At 43.3% G+C, this 18,888-nt stretch overlaps 1 protein-coding gene across 1 annotated transcript in view; it reads right to left on the reverse strand.

The window, feature by feature from the left end:
* The window catches only part of LOC134527895 (uncharacterized), a 95,354-nt gene extending 80,727 nt beyond the window's left edge, over positions 1 to 14,627 (reverse strand). The window contains exons 1-2 of the mRNA XM_063360901.1: positions 14,608 to 14,627; positions 11,879 to 12,122 (exon numbers count right to left, since the gene is read on the reverse strand). The gene's annotated coding sequence lies outside the window, so the exon portion shown is untranslated. The remainder of the gene's footprint in view (positions 1 to 11,878; positions 12,123 to 14,607) is intronic.
* Positions 14,628 to 18,888: the final 4,261 nt, after the last annotated feature.

The raw sequence follows: 18,888 nt of genomic DNA on the forward strand, positions 1-18,888 counted from the left end.
CCGACAACGAAAAGGCAGCACCGACAACGAAAAGGCAGCACATTTGGAAGCACCGACAACGAAAAGGCCGCACCGCCAACGAAAAGGAAGCACATTTGGAAGCACCGAAAACGAACAGGTCGCACCACCAACGAAAAGGAAGAACATTTGGAAGCACCGACAACGAAAAGGCAGCACATTTGGAAGCACCGACAACGAAAAGGCAGCACATTTGGAAGCACCGACAACGAAAAGGCAGCACCGACAACGAAAAGGCAGCACATTTGGAAGCACCGACAACGAAAAGGCAGCACCGACAACGAAAAGGCAGCACATTTGGAAGCACCGACAACGAAAAGGCAGCACCGACAACGAAAAGGCAGCACATTTGGAAGCACCGACAAAGAAAAGGCAGCACCGACAACGAAAAGGCAGCACATTTGGAAGCACCGACAACGAAAAGGCCGCACCGCCAACGAAAAGGAAGCACATTTGGAAGCACCGACAACGAAAAGGTCGCACCACCAACGAAAAGGAAGCACATTTGGAAGCACCGACAACGAAAAGGAAGCACCATCAACGAAAAGGCCGCACCGCCAACGAAAAGGAAGCACATTTGGAAGCACCGACAACGAAAAGGCAGCACCGCCAACGAAAAGGAAGCACATTTGGAAGCACCGACAAAGAAAAGGCAGCACCGCCAACGAAAAGGAAGCACATTTGGAAGCACCGACAACGAAAAGGCAGCACCATCGACGAAAAGGAAGCACATTAATTTGTCATTGACTCCAATATTCATTGGCTCCAATATTCGTTAGCTCCAATATTCATTGTCTCCAATATTCATTGACTCCAATATCCATGAGCTCCAATATCAATTGGCTCGAATTGCTCCAAAAGGTTCCATCAGCCTTTTGGCTCCAACAGTTTTTTGGCTCCGATAGTCATTGGCTCAAATAGTCTTTGGCTACAATATTCATTGGCTCCAATAATCATTGACTGCAATATTTTTGGTTCCAATATTCATTGGCACCAATATTCATTGGCTCCAATATTCAATGGCTCCAATATTCATTGACTCCACTATTCATTGCCTCCATCAGTCATTGACAACTACAGTCTTTTGGTCCCAAAAGTCTTTTGGCTCCAAATATATTAGGCTAGAATTCTTCGAGTCTAAGAGACTATGAGACCACATGGTTACAGAACTACGTGACTACGAATCTTCAAGTTTACGAGACTGCGAGGCTACAGAGCTACGAAGCCTCTAGTACACAGGTTTACGTGACTGCGAGGATACAGGACTACCAGTCTGCATGAGTACTTGACTACGAAGCTACTCGTCTACAAGGCTACAATTACAGCATCTGTTTTCGTCAGAATTTTCTCTTTTGCTCCAACTGCACCACCAGCATTATGTTATAAGATTACAAGGCCGCCTGCTTACGTAGCTTCAAGTCTACGAGGATACTTGGATACGTAGCTTCAATTCTACGAGGTCCTAAGACTTCATGACTACGCGACTTCGAGCCATGAGGTTACGAGATTACGTGACTACGAATCTTCATGTTTACGAGACTGCGAGGCTACAGAGCTACGAAGCCTCTAGAAAACGAGTTTACGTGACTGCGTGGATACAGGAATACAAGTCTGCATGAGTTCTTGACTACGAAGCTACTCGTCTGCAAGGCTCCAATTGACACATCTGTCTTCGATGGAATTTTCTCTTTTGCTACATCTACACCATCAGCATTATGTTATAAGATTACAAAGCTACTTGCTTACGTAGCTTCAAGTCTACGAGGCTCCAATACATCATGACTACAAGACTACGAACCACGAGGTTACGAGACTATGCGATTGCAAGTCTTCAAGGTTACGTCATCGCGAGGCTATAGGACTACGAAGCTTCCAGAACGCATGGTTACGAGAATGCATGACTAATTGACCGCATGGCTACGAAACTTTATGTCTCTAACTGACTACAATAGCACTATTCAGTGGTGAGAGTTAATTTATTTCATGCAAAGGTACTTGCTGCAAGCAGTTCCGCTTTTCAACATCAGATGACGTCATGTTTTGCTTGCAGGTAAAATAATATTTATTTATTTTATGCGGGATGCGGGTTGTTCACTATCGGTCGCATAAGAAGAATGGCATCGATAGTCTTCAAGGAGAAGGAAGTTCGTCCTTCCTGCTAGTGCTTCTCAGATTTCTCATGGTCCGCCATCTTGGATTGCGACGTCACGGCTGCCATCTTGGATGGGTGTGACTTTGACCTTTGACCGAAACCGCAGGAATGATCGCAAGCACACGGATTAACCATCATAATATTGATAAGAATAATCAGGAGCACACGGAGAAAAACGACACATGTTTTCTTTGATATCATAAAATTACAGGAAAAAAATATTTAAAAATAAAAATAAATTAATAAAAAAATTTAAAATAAAAACAAAAAATACATAAAATTCTGGCTTGTACTAGAACTCTATCTTTGCTCAACAATGATAAGTTTACAAGCTAGCAGAATCAGTTTATGTATTTTTTGTTTTTATTTTAAATTTTTTTATTAATTTATTTTTATTTTTAAATATTTTTTTCCTGTAATTTTATGATATCAAAGAAAACATGTGTCGTTTTTCTCCGTGTGCTCCTGATTATTCTTGCCAATATTATGATGGTTTTCTCCGTGTGCTCCTGATTATTCTTATCAATATTATGATGGTTAATCCGTGTGCTTGCGATCATTCCTGCGGTTTCGGTCAAAGGTCAAAGTCACACCCATCCAAGATGGCAGCCGTGACGTCGCAATCCAAGATGGCGGACCGTGAGAAATCTGAGAAGCACTAGCAGGAAGGACGAACTTCCTTCTCCTTGAAGACTATCGATGCCATTCTTCTTATGCGACCGATAGTGAACAACCCGCATCCCGCATAAAATAAATAAATATTATTTTACCTGCAAGCAAAACATGACGTCATCTGATGTTGAAAAGCGGAACTGCTTGCAGCAAGTACCTTTGCATGAAATAAATTAACTCTCACCACTGAATAGTGCTATTGTAGTCAGTTAGAGACATAAAGTTTCGTAGCCATGCGGTCAATTAGTCATGCATTCTCGTAACCATGCGTTCTGGAAGCTTCGTAGTCCTATAGCCTCGCGATGACGTAACCTTGAAGACTTGCAATCGCATAGTCTCGTAACCTCGTGGTTCGTAGTCTTGTAGTCATGATGTATTGGAGCCTCGTAGACTTGAAGCTACGTAAGCAAGTAGCTTTGTAATCTTATAACATAATGCTGATGGTGTAGATGTAGCAAAAGAGAAAATTCCATCGAAGACAGATGTGTCAATTGGAGCCTTGCAGACGAGTAGCTTCGTAGTCAAGAACTCATGCAGACTTGTATTCCTGTATCCACGCAGTCACGTAAACTCGTTTTCTAGAGGCTTCGTAGCTCTGTAGCCTCGCAGTCTCGTAAACATGAAGATTCGTAGTCACGTAATCTCGTAACCTCATGGCTCGAAGTCGCGTAGTCATGAAGTCTTAGGACCTCGTAGAATTGAAGCTACGTATCCAAGTATCCTCGTAGACTTGAAGCTACGTAAGCAGGCGGCCTTGTAATCTTATAACATAATGCTGGTGGTGCAGTTGGAGCAAAAGAGAAAATTCTGACGAAAACAGATGCTGTAATTGTAGCCTTGTAGACGAGTAGCTTCGTAGTCAAGTACTCATGCAGACTGGTAGTCCTGTATCCTCGCAGTCACGTAAACCTGTGTACTAGAGGCTTCGTAGCTCTGTAGCCTCGCAGTCTCGTAAACTTGAAGATTCGTAGTCACGTAGTTCTGTAACCATGTGGTCTCATAGTCTCTTAGACTCGAAGAATTCTAGCCTAATATATTTGGAGCCAAAAGACTTTTGGGACCAAAAGACTGTAGTTGTCAATGACTGATGGAGCCAATGAATATTGGAGTCAATGAATATTGGAGCCATTGAATATTGGAGCCAATGAATATTGGAGCCAATGAATATTGGAACCAATGAATATTGCAGTCAATGATTATTGGAGCCAATGAATATTGTAGCCAAAGACTATTTGAGCCAATGACTATCGGAGCCAAAAAACTGTTGGAGCCAAAAGGCTGATGGAACCTTTTGGAGCAATTCGAGCCAATTGATATTGGAGCTCATGGATATTGGAGTCAATGAATATTGGAGACAATGAATATTGGAGCTAATGAATATTGGAGCCAATGAATATTGGAGTCAATGACAAATTAATGTGCTTCCTTTTCGTCGATGGTGCTGCCTTTTCGTTGTCGGTGCTTCCAAATGTGCTTCCTTTTCGTTGGCGGTGCTGCCTTTTCTTTGTCGGTGCTTCCAAATGTGCTTCCTTTTCGTTGGCGGTGCTGCCTTTTCGTTGTCGGTGCTTCCAAATGTGCTTCCTTTTCGTTGGCGGTGCGGCCTTTTCGTTGATGGTGCTTCCTTTTCGTTGTCGGTGCTTCCAAATGTGCTTCCTTTTCGTTGGTGGTGCGACCTTTTCGTTGTCGGTGCTTCCAAATGTGCTTCCTTTTCGTTGGCGGTGCGGCCTTTTCGTTGTCGGTGCTTCCAAATGTGCTGCCTTTTCGCTGTCGGTGCTGCCTTTTCTTTGTCGGTGCTTCCAAATGTGCTGCCTTTTCGTTGTCGGTGCTTCCAAATGTGCTGCCTTTTCGTTGTCGGTGCTGCCTTTTCGTTGTCGGTGCTTCCAAATGTTCTTCCTTTTCGTTGGTGGTGCGACCTTTTCGTTGTCGGTGCTTCCAAATGTGCTTCCTTTTCGTTGGCGGTGCGGCCTTTTCGTTGTCGGTGCTTCCAAATGTGCTGCCTTTTCGTTGTCGGTGCTGCCTTTTCTTTGTCGGTGCTTCCAAATGTGCTGCCTTTTCGTTGTCGGTGCTGCCTTTTCGTTGTCGGTGCTGCCTTTTCGTTGTCGGTGCTTCCAAATGTGCTGCCTTTTCGTTGTCGGTGCTGCCTTTTCGTTGTCGGTGCTTCTATTTTTTATGTTGTTTTGACTCTAGTATTATTGTAAATGATTCTTGATTTGACTAGCGTATTATTCCATCCGGTGCATGTATATAAGCGAGTCCTAGACAGCAGGTCGGTCAGTTTGTTACTGTCGTCGACGGTGTAAGGATCACCTAGATTATTTCATCTGGTGCATAAGTCGCGTAATTACCTGTTCTTGAGAACTCGATGGCATCTTTACCGACTTTAACGTCGAACTCGATGGATGTTGTACCATCGTCTACGGGAACCTTGACGTCAGCGACGACAATGGTGGAGCAGATCTCGTTGGCAACGACGACGACGTCAACATTGGAGGAGATTTCAATAGATGTGATACCACCAGCAGAAGATAGCTTAATAACTACTGAGCTGGATGTGCAGGAAACCACGACGATCGACGATACGACCTCGATGGAGACTTCAATGGATGCTGATTTGACAACTAGCGAACATCGGTGCTGTTACTGCGACAAGATTTTCTCAAACAACAGCAATGCTCGGCGACACGAGAGGAGCGAATGTGTCAAGAACCTATATCGTAAAATGTTTGTTTGTGAGAAATGTCATAAGCAGTTTGCCAGAAAAGATAATATGAAAACGCACATGAAGGCATGTAAAGGTCCTGCTGTGCGGCAGAAAGTAAAGGTTTCGGTGCAACAGCGATGCATCGATGTTCATAAGAGTATGCCTGGAAATGGTACTACTGTTGCAACGTCCATATCTGGATCGGGTCTGAAAGGTTCGTCTACATCAGCACGGTATCCTTGCAGCTACTGTGATACGTCGTTCGCATTTTCCCATGATGCACGAAGACATGAGCGGAGCAAATGCAAAAAGAATCCTTCTCGTATAAAGTTTCGATGTGATGATTGTCATGAATGGTTTACTCGAATCGATAGTTTGCGACATCATGCGAAAAAATGTAAAGGTGGAGTCTGTGCTCCTACTGCTGAACTACCTGCCGACATTTCGACTCCTCGCTTTAGATTGGAGACACGAAAGTGTACAACCAAAAAAACAGATGCCCAGCAACCGATTGTTATGAGGTCTGAACATGTAACTAAACCTAAGACTGTGTTCGGAGCATTACAAGTGAACGAAATGGCTTCTACTTGGCACAGTCTGCATTTCGTGGAACGTTGAAAGACTACTATTATCTAAATACGTTCGGTGAGTCGAAGGACAGTTGTAATTTTCTTGACGATATCAGACAGAAGATAATCAATCAGCTTACTGATGATGTAGCAACAAACGGACCTTTGAAATATAACTTGTGGTTGGACTGTATATATGGAAAGCCATATCCGTTCGATGACAAAGTGAAGAAGTGTGCATTCAAGACATCGGCTGCAGTAATTTATAGTTCTAACGATGTGAAGCAAACTGTTAAAAACGGTATCCAGAAACTCTGTCAAGAAGAGGTGGACTATGTCTGTAAAGGTTCTGGCTGGACTCTGTCTAGTATAAACCGATTGGAGCTAAGAATTAGTCATTTCACACCGCTGCGGAACTAAATGATTATAAGATTGCTGGCTTTCGTAAGTGATCCTGTAGTAGAATAGAAATTATGTAATAAATATTATGTTTGTAAAAGAACTTGCGGTGTTTAATTCCTCGAACCTGTTACTTTTATGTTAAATTGATGTTATATTTAATTTTTTTTGCATCATCCTAGATCGTACCAAGGACCTTAGTCGATCTAATTAATCAGTATATTGATCGGAAATTTATTTAATGATTTCTGAACTTTTTCCCGGATCTCTAGCATTAAAATTACACATTTCCAATATGGTGGTCTTGATGTCTGATAGGATGGTGGTCGTAGAGGATTTAGAGTCTCTTTACGAATGTTGAACATGGTTTATTTAAATTATTTTTTTACATAAGATTAAACATTATTGCAACGATCGGGTATCGAACCGAGGACGGGAATCGATCGAATCAATATGTAAATTAATGAGTGATTTTTTTAATGAATTTTGGAACTTTTCCCGAATTTCTAGCTAAATAATTATGGATTTTCAAGATGGCGGCCAAATGACAAGATGGCGGGTGTCACAGTAATAAATGATTACTGCACTCTAGTGGGTAAGAATTAAACTAGCATGGTGTCAGCGCACTCTAGCCGACGATACAATGATGTTGGCTTCCAGCATCGAAGACAAGATGGTGGACATGACGTCATACTACCTGATGGTATAAGTGCATTGGTAAAAGTGGTGGGGGTCAGTCTGCCAGCAGCCACCTAGGGGGAAGGATCTGTCGTCATTTTTAATTTTTTTTGCACCCACCGGGTTCGAACCGCAGACTCCGAGCTCCGTGTCGTTAATGTATGCTTTTTAAATATTTTTTATTAAAATTTTATTATTTAAATTTTTTTATAATTTTTAAAAAAAAATTCATTAAAATCGGATAGTAAATGAAGATTTTAAAGATGGCGACCGTAACTAAAATTGCAACGGTGGCGACATAATCCAAGATGGCGGTCATGGTATCCTTATTCCTAGAAATGGCTTAACTGAGGTATTGAGTTAAGGATGCTTAAGCCAGTTTTAGGAATTTTCAGCCGCTGGGATTTTTAAGGACTAAAAACGGGAATTTTTCCCTCGAAACGGGAAATTTTTCCCTCGAAATGAGAAATTTTTAATTTGTGGAATTTTTTGAAATTTTTTGGCGGAACTTTTTTCCACAGAAATGGAAATTTTGGCGATTTTTGAGGAATTTTGGGGCAAATTTTGCCCAATTTTGGCGGATTTTGAGGATCAAATTCAAGGTCAAGGTCAAAGGTCAAGGTCACAACCATCCAAGATGGCCGCCGTGACGTCACAATCCAAGATGGCGGAGTCGGCACCAAGCACCACCGCCTGGCGCCTGTCCCAGCTCCGTCATTCGTATACTGTCAAACTATTTACTTCTTTGATTCGAGATTGAACTTGCCGTCGTCCGGGGTCTCGGGCTCGAGTCCCGGTGCGGCTCCTAGCGAGAATGGCTGTTGTCGATGTAGTGTTTCCGGGTGGGCGCCAGACTAGCTCTGTTTCTAGTCGATAGGTGGGTCGTGGGGTCGGTTGCCCCTGCGTGGCCCACTAGGACCGTCGGCGGTGTTGCGTGGGATATGAGGGATTCCCTACTTGGTGGTGGTTGGGAGTTGTATGGTTAATTGATTAGGTGCTGAATTAATGCGGCAAATGACGTGCGTCGTTTATTCATTTGACTGTGGGCTTGGTGTAATACCGTGGATTACACACCACGTCGTACAGAGGGTGACGTCACACAATACATAAGTTACACAATTACACAAAGTTATTCTGAAAAGTTACGTAATGAAGGCATGGCACAAGTTTACAAAATGTTACGTGGTGGCGCGTTGCACAAGTTTACTCAAGAATGTTCCAGGTTCAAGGCGTCGCACAAAATTACTAAAATGTTACGTATTAGCGTGGCACTAGGCGGTTCTGAGCATGGTTACACAAAAGGGGGGTGAGGACGATTGGAGGCGGCCAATCCCGTATATCTATGTCTCGAGGCGGTGTTCGTGTGCCCTGTAGTGGAGCGCGGACCGCAGCTAAATTCGTCCAAGTTCCCTTACGGGATGTTGTCAGCGCCGGGGCGACTGGCTTTAATTCAAGTTCTGTGATTCGGGAGGCGGCCCGTGCCGTATACTGAAAACTACCCCGCGGACCAAGTGTGGTGCAGGGGTTTTTAAAATTTACACGGCCGGATTAAGTCCTGGACCGAAAATTTGGACCTGGTACTCACGGAGAGATTAATAAAAAGAGGTTTCGAGGAAGTGACCATAATTACCAGAAGTGAGTTCAATGCAGACAATGGATGATGTCTCTCCGTGGGACGTGCGTCCGCCCCGTTCTGTGAGTCGCGCTGTACTGCCGTTGTGTCATGGCGTCCGGCCGAGGCTCTGTGTCCCTCGCGCCAGGGTTGACCTCATTATGTTATTTTCCAATTTAACAAGTTAACAAGAGATTTTAAGGGCGCTAAATTCCTACATTAATTATTAAGGCTAAATTAACATTACTCACCCCTTCTATAATTTAGAGTTAGTATGTTTACGAATTATGTTTTTTAAACTATACGTCACACCAGAGACTGTTCGTCTCTTGCCGGACTTCTCCGGTGGGGAGTAATAACAAAACACAGGGGGGTAATAATTATGTCACATGAAATACTTAACTAATCTAGGCAGAAGGCTGCCAGGGGAACACTCACACACGTTTCGACACATTTTCACACGTGAGTGCCCGGGCACTCCTACATCGCACTTTCATTAAGCGAACATTTAACTTATACGCAATGTTGTTAATATTCTGTGTGTGTTTTATCAAAGTGATCGACTGTAATGTCGGTCTGTTTATTATGGGGCCGGGTTCTACCTTGTCTGCTGGTGGCTCGCCTGACTCGGGTGGGCCATGGCTAGGGGCGCGTTCCGTTAGCGGGGTTGAATACTGGCGGTTGCAGGTCGGGCTTTAGGGTGGCCTTCGGTCGGACGACGTCAAACTCCTTTGTACACACCAGCCATGTGCCCATGTTTGAACCATTATCATATGACTACCCTCTGCAGTTCTTAATATCTAATCTATCATTTATGAGTTTTTCCAAAATCTTTTCTGAAAGAGCCAATCCAGTTTTTTCACTAACTATTATGAAATCAAGAAAACTTTCCGCTATCTCAGGGCCATTTTCGGTGATCTTCACGTAACGAAGAACTTCAGACATTTGTTCAAAATGGCTTAGATCGGGCGTGCAGTCAAAAATAATGGAAACGTATTTAGAAGCTTTGATGTCATTAACAATGTGTTCTCTTATTTTTCCAGCGATAATTTCTAAATATTTATTTTGAATGTAAGGAGAAAAGTAGCTGACCTGGCTCTTTTTATGGCGGAGAATGTGCTCTCTCAGTTGGGGATGATAATGAGATACCAGCTCTATTGTGTTTAAAAACTTGCCACATCTAGGGTCACCAAAGTCTAGGGATTCATCAGACCTCTTAATGGACTACCTTGTTTTGCTAAATGTATAATAACATCAATTATTACATACAAAACACCTCTCCAGTGTGTTTCCCCCTGTGCTATTTGATCCTGTAGCTCTTTATCAATACCAGAGCATTTATTTAAGGATAATTCCAATGTTTTCCACGAGAAAAAACACTTTTTGTGGTTTCATGCTCAGGAATCCTTTCACTCAACTTTTTCCACTGAGTGAAACCTTCCTCCTTGGCCAAAGCAGATCCTTTTTGTTCAGAGAACATGTAGGAAATAAGTTTGCATGGTACACAAAACAAGGCATTTTTTGATTGACTGTATGTTAGCATGTTCGGCGTACCTTTAGACCACCAGCCAATGTTTTGGTGAACCAGTCTTTGGTTAAATTTCTTCCATCTATTGAGGTTGACGCCGACTACCGGTGCTCCCTCTGGTTCGCACAGGCCGTTATGTCACAACAACACTTACTCTTAAGTGCATCGCACAAGCCCGAGCGTGATGTCCACCGAGTGTGTAAAAGTGCGCCGCGACGAACACCAAAGCGACGACAGCGCCCTGCCGGGTGTGGCAATGCGCCTAATTAAATATGTAATTATTCTGTTAAAACAAAAACAATCATATTAATAACAATTAAAAGAGAATTAACTCAAGGGAAATTATGTCCAATTGTTTTATAATCATATATTGTGAAATATGTCATTCAAGTCTAAAACTGGTTGGAGCTGTTTTCCCGCACTGCACGCATCGAGGCGCGAGGCCGCAGGGCGGTCTCGAGTTCAGTTACCGTCGGGAGCTCGCAGGGGTCGGACGCTCCGCGAACGCAGAGCCATCAACTTTCGCGCTACATCCAAGTCTCAGCAATAGTGTAAGTTCTTAAAATCCTTTTACCAGCTCTGCGCCGACCCCACTCAGTCGCACGATATTTCTTGCGACTCGTTAACTAATTAATTATATCCCAACAGGGAGCTTTGCATTTTTTTACGTAATTTCATGTCCGGAGATTAAGGACAACGTAATTGAGTTACGCAGTTTTGGCTTCAAAGCCAATTAATTGTTATCGTCGAAGACTCTTAGCAACGTGTGTCGAGTTCTTACTCGTTAACTTACCCCTCTTAACTTTCATCGTCTGTAAATGTGTAACTTGTAATGTGCAATCTAACCGAGTAATTTTTAACTAGAAAGTGATTGTAACGTGTATGTTTCCAGCTTACCGGGTTTACGTACTTTTCGGGACTTTAATATTTCGCCACAGGTTAGATTGCAAATAACTTTGGAACATTCGTTTGTATGTGCCGTTCTCCATGTTAACGTAAATGTCTGCATAAGTTGTTGCAGCACAGTAGCTCCGCGACTACCCGCCGCATCTTTCACGTTGATAATCGGCCACTGTATAAGTCCGTATATACCACTTTGCAACCTATCCTGGTCGCGCGTATCGTTTACGCATAGAGACACGTGTGTTGTAGCGGTCAGATAACAGACGCGGCCAGTACCTGGACCAATAAGTGTATCGGTTCTGAATAAAGTGCAGTGTCGTGTCAATTCGCTTACCAGTTACCTATTTATAAGGCGTCCTGGGTGGCCTGAACAGCCCGGGTAGGTTTCGAACCGCGACGTGCTCCTGCCTGCAGCCACGAGGCCAAACCCCCATTAAAATCCCTGAGATCACTTTCAACATTAATAATTAGTTAATTACTTAAAAAACTTAGACAGGCAGCGGGAGTGGCGTCAAGGTGTTACTTAGATCACGCTCTGCCTTCCCCTCGTTCAATAATCCTGATACTATAAAGCATCTTTCTGTATCCGAAAAGGCTGCAGGCCAATTCCCGGGGTCTCTGAAATCAAAATGAATAGCAGGCTCACCCTACACGAGGTCCTTTGTCGGAATTGTAGAATCCGGAAAAAAAAAATGCATTTGATGTTCCAACAGTAGTCGTAAAATGCTGCTCAGATACAGTGCATGGTTGGAACTCATCTTCATTGATGACTTGTGTTACTGGAATTTGAAGTTCTTCTTGATGGCTTCTTGCCCACTCACTCTCTGTTCCAGTTACGCATACCTCTTGAATTGAATGTTCTTCGGGATCCTTACTGCTACTGCTACCACCTACAAAACAAAACCAAAGTAATTAGACTTGTTTGATCAATGAGTAAGTCTAGATTTGTGATTTCTGTGTAAGCTATTGCTGTACTATTTTGAAATTCTAATTTGAGCTGGTAAATCCTATACTCTTTGTATGAAACAATTTGTATAAGACTAACCATTGCTGCAAAGGGTTGAAAAAAGAGGGGTGAAATTTTTAAAAAGTATAAAATTCGTACCATTAACACTATTAATTCATTACTTTTTATTGTAAAACCTAAAAATATTATCTACAAGCTTCGTCTAAATTTATTTTTTGTATGCCCAGCCATTACTGCAAGGGGCGGAAAATAACAGGGGTTGAAAGACAAAAAAAAAATCATTACTTCCTTAGTAGGTACTAAAGGTGGGTTGTTACAGCAATTTTCGGTATCTGTTCCAACCTGATACTGATACAGCATTGTATCATGTTACAAGTATCTGATACTTCTGTATCAGACGGTCCCAGGAGGCAACAAAGCTCCGCGTACGCAGACCGTGCGACCGGAAGGAGAATCTGATACATTATTTATCACGCCTGGTAATTCTCTACCTCTGATACTCTCATGCCCGCCTGATACAGCCAGTATCAATCCGTTCAACATTCACTGCAGTTCGTCCTGGCCGTGTATCACCATGTTGCGGGCTGTCATGCTTTGTAGTTAGTATCTTTATAGTGAAATAAGGAATGGATAAGTGCACGAAAAAGACTTCATTTGTGTGGAATTTTTTTACGGAAAATAATGAGTTTGCTAATTGTAATTTGTGTAAACAAAAACTGAGTTATAAATCATCATCGACTAATCTGAAGAAACATTTGAAACGTAAACATTGATATAGTATGCTCACTAATGTACCTATCTGTTTTTTTATTTTTTATTTTTGATAAAATCGTGAATTTTTAATGTATAAAAACACTAGTTACTAATTGTTTTCGAAAAAAGAAAGTCCATATGTTGATTACATCTGTTATTAGTGTCAACTGAGAATTTATTTGCATTTTCATAGCTGTTAGGTGCACAAATATAAATATTATATCTTGTATTAATGTACTTTTTAATATTAAAATTTCATTAGTTTTATTATTGAACGAGACGGTGCACGCACTGCGCACTGAGCGTACTTTAAGTAGGACAATAAACAAAACGACTTGTAACAATTTCGCTCTGCGCCTTCCTTCAACGCCTTCCCCTGCGCTTCCTCCCCTACATTCTTTACCTTCTTTATCCCTTATTCTTCGTTCCTGCTCCCACCCCTTTCACAAGCTCCGCCCAACTTACCATCATCTGCGATCCTGTTCTGCGCACATTGGCCGTGGTGTTGTTCCAGGCGAATTCTGACCTGATACTAAAGTGCTTGATACTTTTCAAGTGTACTCGTTTGCAGTTCCTGATACAGGCGTGTATCAGTTCCAAAGTATAAGGTTGATACTTTGCGACCCACCTCTAGTAGGTACACTATTAAATCGGTACAAATTGTTTGAAAATCATAATTTTTATCTAAAACATTTGTATTAAAATTGTTTTGATGATTCAAAGCATTATTGCAAGGAGTTGAAAAAACTTGGGGTTCGAGTAATAAAATAAATAATATTTTTCTACCATGTACACAACAAATCCATTCCTATTTTTTTTTTTAATTTTGCCGTCAGCCGCGGTCTCGTGTTCGAGATCGGGCGCAGGTCCTAGCGGGGTGGCTGGTTTTCTTAGCGTTTTCTGCTCCGGGAGGGCGCCAGGCTAGCTCGGTGTCTAACCGTGTGATGGTCGTGGGTTCGTTGCCCCAGCGTGGTCCGCTAGAACCATCGGCGGTGGTGAATTTTGTTTCCTGATTGGGTTGTTTAAGTTAATTGACATACACTGTTTGGTTTTTCTACGGGTCGCACGTCGCGCACGGGGGGTGCGGGGTGGACTTTTTATTGTTCACGATTGACACTGGTTCATTACATTGGGCGCGAGGTTTACTCGGCGGTACATGACTGCCAATGGGGCGTCGGAACACGTAGAAGTTTTGATTACACTATGATTACAATTACACTTGATAAAATGGCACTCTGTGGTGCTTTTAAGTACACGGTTACACTGCACACGTTATTTGAGAGGGGCACCTGCGTGCCTCTACGTGCGTTTACTTAAGACCTCACGCCAGTTGCAGTCGAGGGAGAGCGTTCAATTAGCATCGGCTAATTTCGTAATCTGTAATTGGCGACGCGCGGGCCCGCCTGTGCGGACCGCGGCTCGCTATTAAATTAAAACATGTTTAATCTTGAAGGTAGCCTGTGCCTGTGCACTAGGTGATTAAATAAAGTTCTGGGGTGGCGGGAGACGGCCCGTACCGAATACTGCACGGCCCCACGTAATGCTTTGTGTGGGGCGTGTTAAATTGATGCGGCTGGGTTAGGCCCTACACCGGAAAAAGGACCGGGCGCACACGGGGAGTATTAAAAATAGGTTTTGGTGGTGACTATAATTACCAGATGGACGTTCGGTGAAACAAAGAGATGCTGGCTCCCCGTGGGACGTGCGTCCGTCCCGGTCCGCGAGTCGCGCTGTACTGACGTGCAGCCCTGGCGCGAGGGGTGGGGTAAGCTCCCTGTCGCGCCAGAGTTTCTAAAGTTCCGTTATTCGTAAAAATCTATATAACTAATTAAATTTAAGTGGCTCTAAATTCACATAATAAAACATAATGATTAATCTAATATCTATATATGTTATAGAAATGACATTTAATAAGTTTGTCTAAAATAAGTTTGAATATTAGAGTCAAGCTGGAGACTGTCTGTTTCTTGAAAACTACTCCAGTGGCGAACGATAATGCTAATTTGGGGTGGTTTGAATTACGTCACACGTTTCCCTACTGAAATTAGGCTGAAGGCCGCAAGGGTTGCACTCACAGCTGTTTTAGCGGAAAACCACACGTGAGTGAGCCGGGCACTCCTACGTCGCACTTTATTAATTAGGGGCTTTTGTTTGTTTTTGATTACGTTATTATTGCGTGGGGAATTTTGTAGGCACGGTGAGTGCATTGCATGCGTAATTAGAAATGGTTCGCTATTCTCTACCTTGGGGCTGCGGTCCGCTCACTTGACTCGGGTGGGCCATGGCTAGGGGCGCTTTCCGTTAGCGGAGCCGAGTACTGGCGGGTGCAGGTCGTACGATGTCAATTTCTAAATATTGTCTAAACTATTATTAAAATAATTTTTTATCTGACCAAGTATTACTGCAAGTAACATGGTTTGAAATTAAAAAATAAGGCATTAGGTTTGTTTGACTCGAGGTCTCTCGTGCTCCTTGGGAGTTGAAAGAGTTGGGAGCAAGTTGACCTGAGGGCAAAAAGAGTCGGTAACTTTTAATACACGAAGAAAACGCTATTTGTTGTTAAACAATGATGGCGGAAAATATAGCAGACATCGTGAGAAATTTGTTTGGAAATGAAGATTCATATGAAGATGAAGTTCCCATACAGCACAAAATGTTACAGATATGTTTCAGAAATATAACTTTTCAAACATTGTAACATGTTTGAAACATTTCGCAACCTACCTGAAACATCTCGGATATATTTCAGAAACGTCTAAATGTCCGCCCTGTGAAATATTTCAATGAAACCTCCCTGCAACATCAAATGGTAATGTTTCTGAAATGTTTCAATGAAACCTCCCTGCAACATCAAATGGTAATGTTTCTGAAATGTTTCCACTAATGTCCCATCAATATTTCTGAAACATTTAACCGAAATATTTCCATAAATGTTCTGAAATACATATAAAATGTATCATGTGACCCAAAATACCTCTGTAAATTAGGATGACTGAGGGTATATTTATAATTTAAAAAAGTATTGAACTTTAACAGATACCATAATGTTACAGCTGCATTGGTCAGCTAGTTGAAGTGAAGTGCAGTGACTGTGTTCCAATTCATCACAGCATTCCCTCGTACACTTCCTCTTGATCACTTTTTGCATAATGCCCCTTGACCACACCCTTAGAAAGTGTTAATCGGTGGATTGATATGATCTTGTTCGTATCTTCTTGTTTTCGTCAAGTTTTGCTTGTCCATAGTAATGTGTCATTTTTTGATTATATAAAAAAATAGATATTGTAATATTATTTTGTTTGAAATTACTCTGGTAGGGCATAGAATGTAAATTTTTGTCGTTTTTAATGTAATGATAATTGATTATATTACTTAATAATTTGGCTTGTACAATAATTAAAAATTTACTTATAATTTCTAATGTAAGATTAAAAAGGCCTGCCGACAAAATCCAACAATTCAGGTAAATTAAAGAAACCATATTCTCCACCCTACTGAGCTTAATTTATAATTTATATATATATATATGAACCAAGTTAAAGAAATAATTTAATTAATAAAGACATCAGATGTTTTCCCAGGTCAGCGTACCAGACTTGCCTAACATTAATTTTACAAACTATTTTATTATTCTAAAAACAAATTATGGTTATAAAAGTAAAATTTTAATAAGTCTTCAGTATGCTTGCAAAGTGAATGAAACTTAAATGAATGTAATAGGTAGCCCAGCATTGGTGTCCATGGTTCCAGTCCATTGCATTTTATTTTAATGGGGAATTTGAATGTGATATAGTGGCAGGTAGGCATGCATCTACATCAGTACATGGGGAAAAAGGGACAAGCTAATGCACAAAGGTTCCATTATTAAATACAATGACAATGTCATCTTGTAATGAATAAATTAAATTGAGGCTCCCCAAGCTATCTGGATGTGATCTCCTTATGCTCAGCACAGAAAGTATGCTAATATTTACTTAATCCATAACAACCAAACCCCACTTGCATAGGATACATGATTACTGAGCATTTTAAAATATAATTTTCACAACCCAATGTGTTATGGCCACTTCAAGTTTGTTTTTGAGTATCATAAATGAGCACTTTTGGATTGTAACTTCTATGATCTGACGCCGTCCCCGTTGCCTAATCTGAATTTACGTAAATTTAAGCTGGTAAGTTAATTTTGAATCTCAAGGGGGGGTTCCTGGCCTCGTGGCGGTAGGCAGGGATGCGGCGACAAAGGACTCCCCGGGCTGTTATGGCCTCCCAGGACGCCTTATTAATGAAACACACGAGTTCCTTTGGTGATTTATTGCGGAGTACACTCTACAGGTCACACGTTCACGTGACTGGCCGCTTCACCGTCGACCTAAGCTCCGCGCACCTGGACCTGCTAGGGTCACTGCGAGAGTATACGGATGTGGCGTGACGAGTGAGGACGAACGGTCCCACGACTTAATTAAGGGAACACATGACACTAAATTACTGTGGTTAGTCCGCACTAGAGAATGATTGGCTTATTAAAACACGTTACACTAAGTTACTGCGATTAGTCCCGCACAGGAGAATAAGCCACTTATTAAAACACGTTACACTGAATTACTGCGATTGGTCCGCACAGGAGAATAAGTTACTTACTAAAACACGTTACACTGAATTACTGCGATTAGTCCCGCACAGGAGAATATGCATGAGCGGATAGTCCGCGGGGTGGCGATGGCCACGTTAAGCTGGGTACGGACACGGTGGAATCTGGAGCGATATCACACACGTGGCCGTGGCACGTCCCAGGTGAATACTCGTCCGAAAGTTTTGGTCGCGTTCGGCGCAGTGCCGCCCTGCGTGGGCAAAGAACTATGTCCCGTGGTGGGACGTGAAAGCGTGAGGCGCAGGTGCCACGACGGGTCACCTAATTGCATACGTAAAATATAAAAATCCCTGATGGGATACACATGTTATTAAAAGACCACGCGTGACTGCTAACGGCCGATTTGGGCCGACCGGGGAGCTGATATAAAACGTTTGGACTATATTTACCTATTGCAGTTATATGGCGTTGGTGCAAAAATTGAAGGCTCCCCGTGCGTGGGCTGCCGGCCCGGGCGAGTGCTGGATGGCGACTGACTAGCCTCCCTGGCCGCCGGGGCCAGGGAGGGGGGAAATTCCGCGGGAAAACTGCGGAGCGCGGGAAGGTGACTTCGGCCAGTTTTGTGAATTATACCCTTTTAACATATGATCATTTAATTAACATTAATTATTGAATGGTTTAGATTTCTTAGTTTTTGTTTATATTATAAAATGCCTGAGAAACAATACCCTTGCGCAGTGCCACACCCGGCCGGGCGCTTTGCACACATAAGAGGCCGTGACTGACGTCACGCCGTTCGGGGCACTGCACTACGTTGCGCGCGCGGGCGCGTTCGGGGCGCGGCACTTATCAGGTGTTGAGGACACATAACGGCCTGTGCTCTCAGAGGGAGCACTGACGGCGGCGTCAAATGCCCCCCCCTTGACGAGGCCGTTCTGTGCCTCAACACCTTACACACACACTTAAAGATACGCCGGCACACTGACCTGGTAGACCCGTGGCGGCTGTCCATGGGGCGGCGTCAGGTACCTGTGCGTCAGCGTCAGCTGCGGCCGAGGTGGGCAGCGGCAGCGTGGCGGCGCCTTCGGCGGCAGGTGGCGGCACGTTCGAAGTGGCGCCCTCAGCGGCAGGCGGCGGCGCGCCCAAGGTGGCGCGCGTGGTGGCGCCCTCAGCGGCAGGCGGCGGCGCGCCCAAGTTGGCGCGCGTGGTGGCGCCCTCAGCGGCAGGCGGCGGCGCGCCCAAGGTAGGCGCGCGTGGTGGCGCCCTCAGCGGCAGGCGGCGGTGCGCCCAAGGTGGCGCTCGTGGTGGCGCCCTCAGCGGCAGGCGGCAGCGCGCCCAAGGTGGCGCG

The sequence above is a fragment of the Bacillus rossius genome, chromosome 1 (assembly GCF_032445375.1).
Source record: "Bacillus rossius redtenbacheri isolate Brsri chromosome 1, Brsri_v3, whole genome shotgun sequence".
Taxonomy (NCBI): domain Eukaryota; kingdom Metazoa; phylum Arthropoda; class Insecta; order Phasmatodea; family Bacillidae; genus Bacillus; species Bacillus rossius.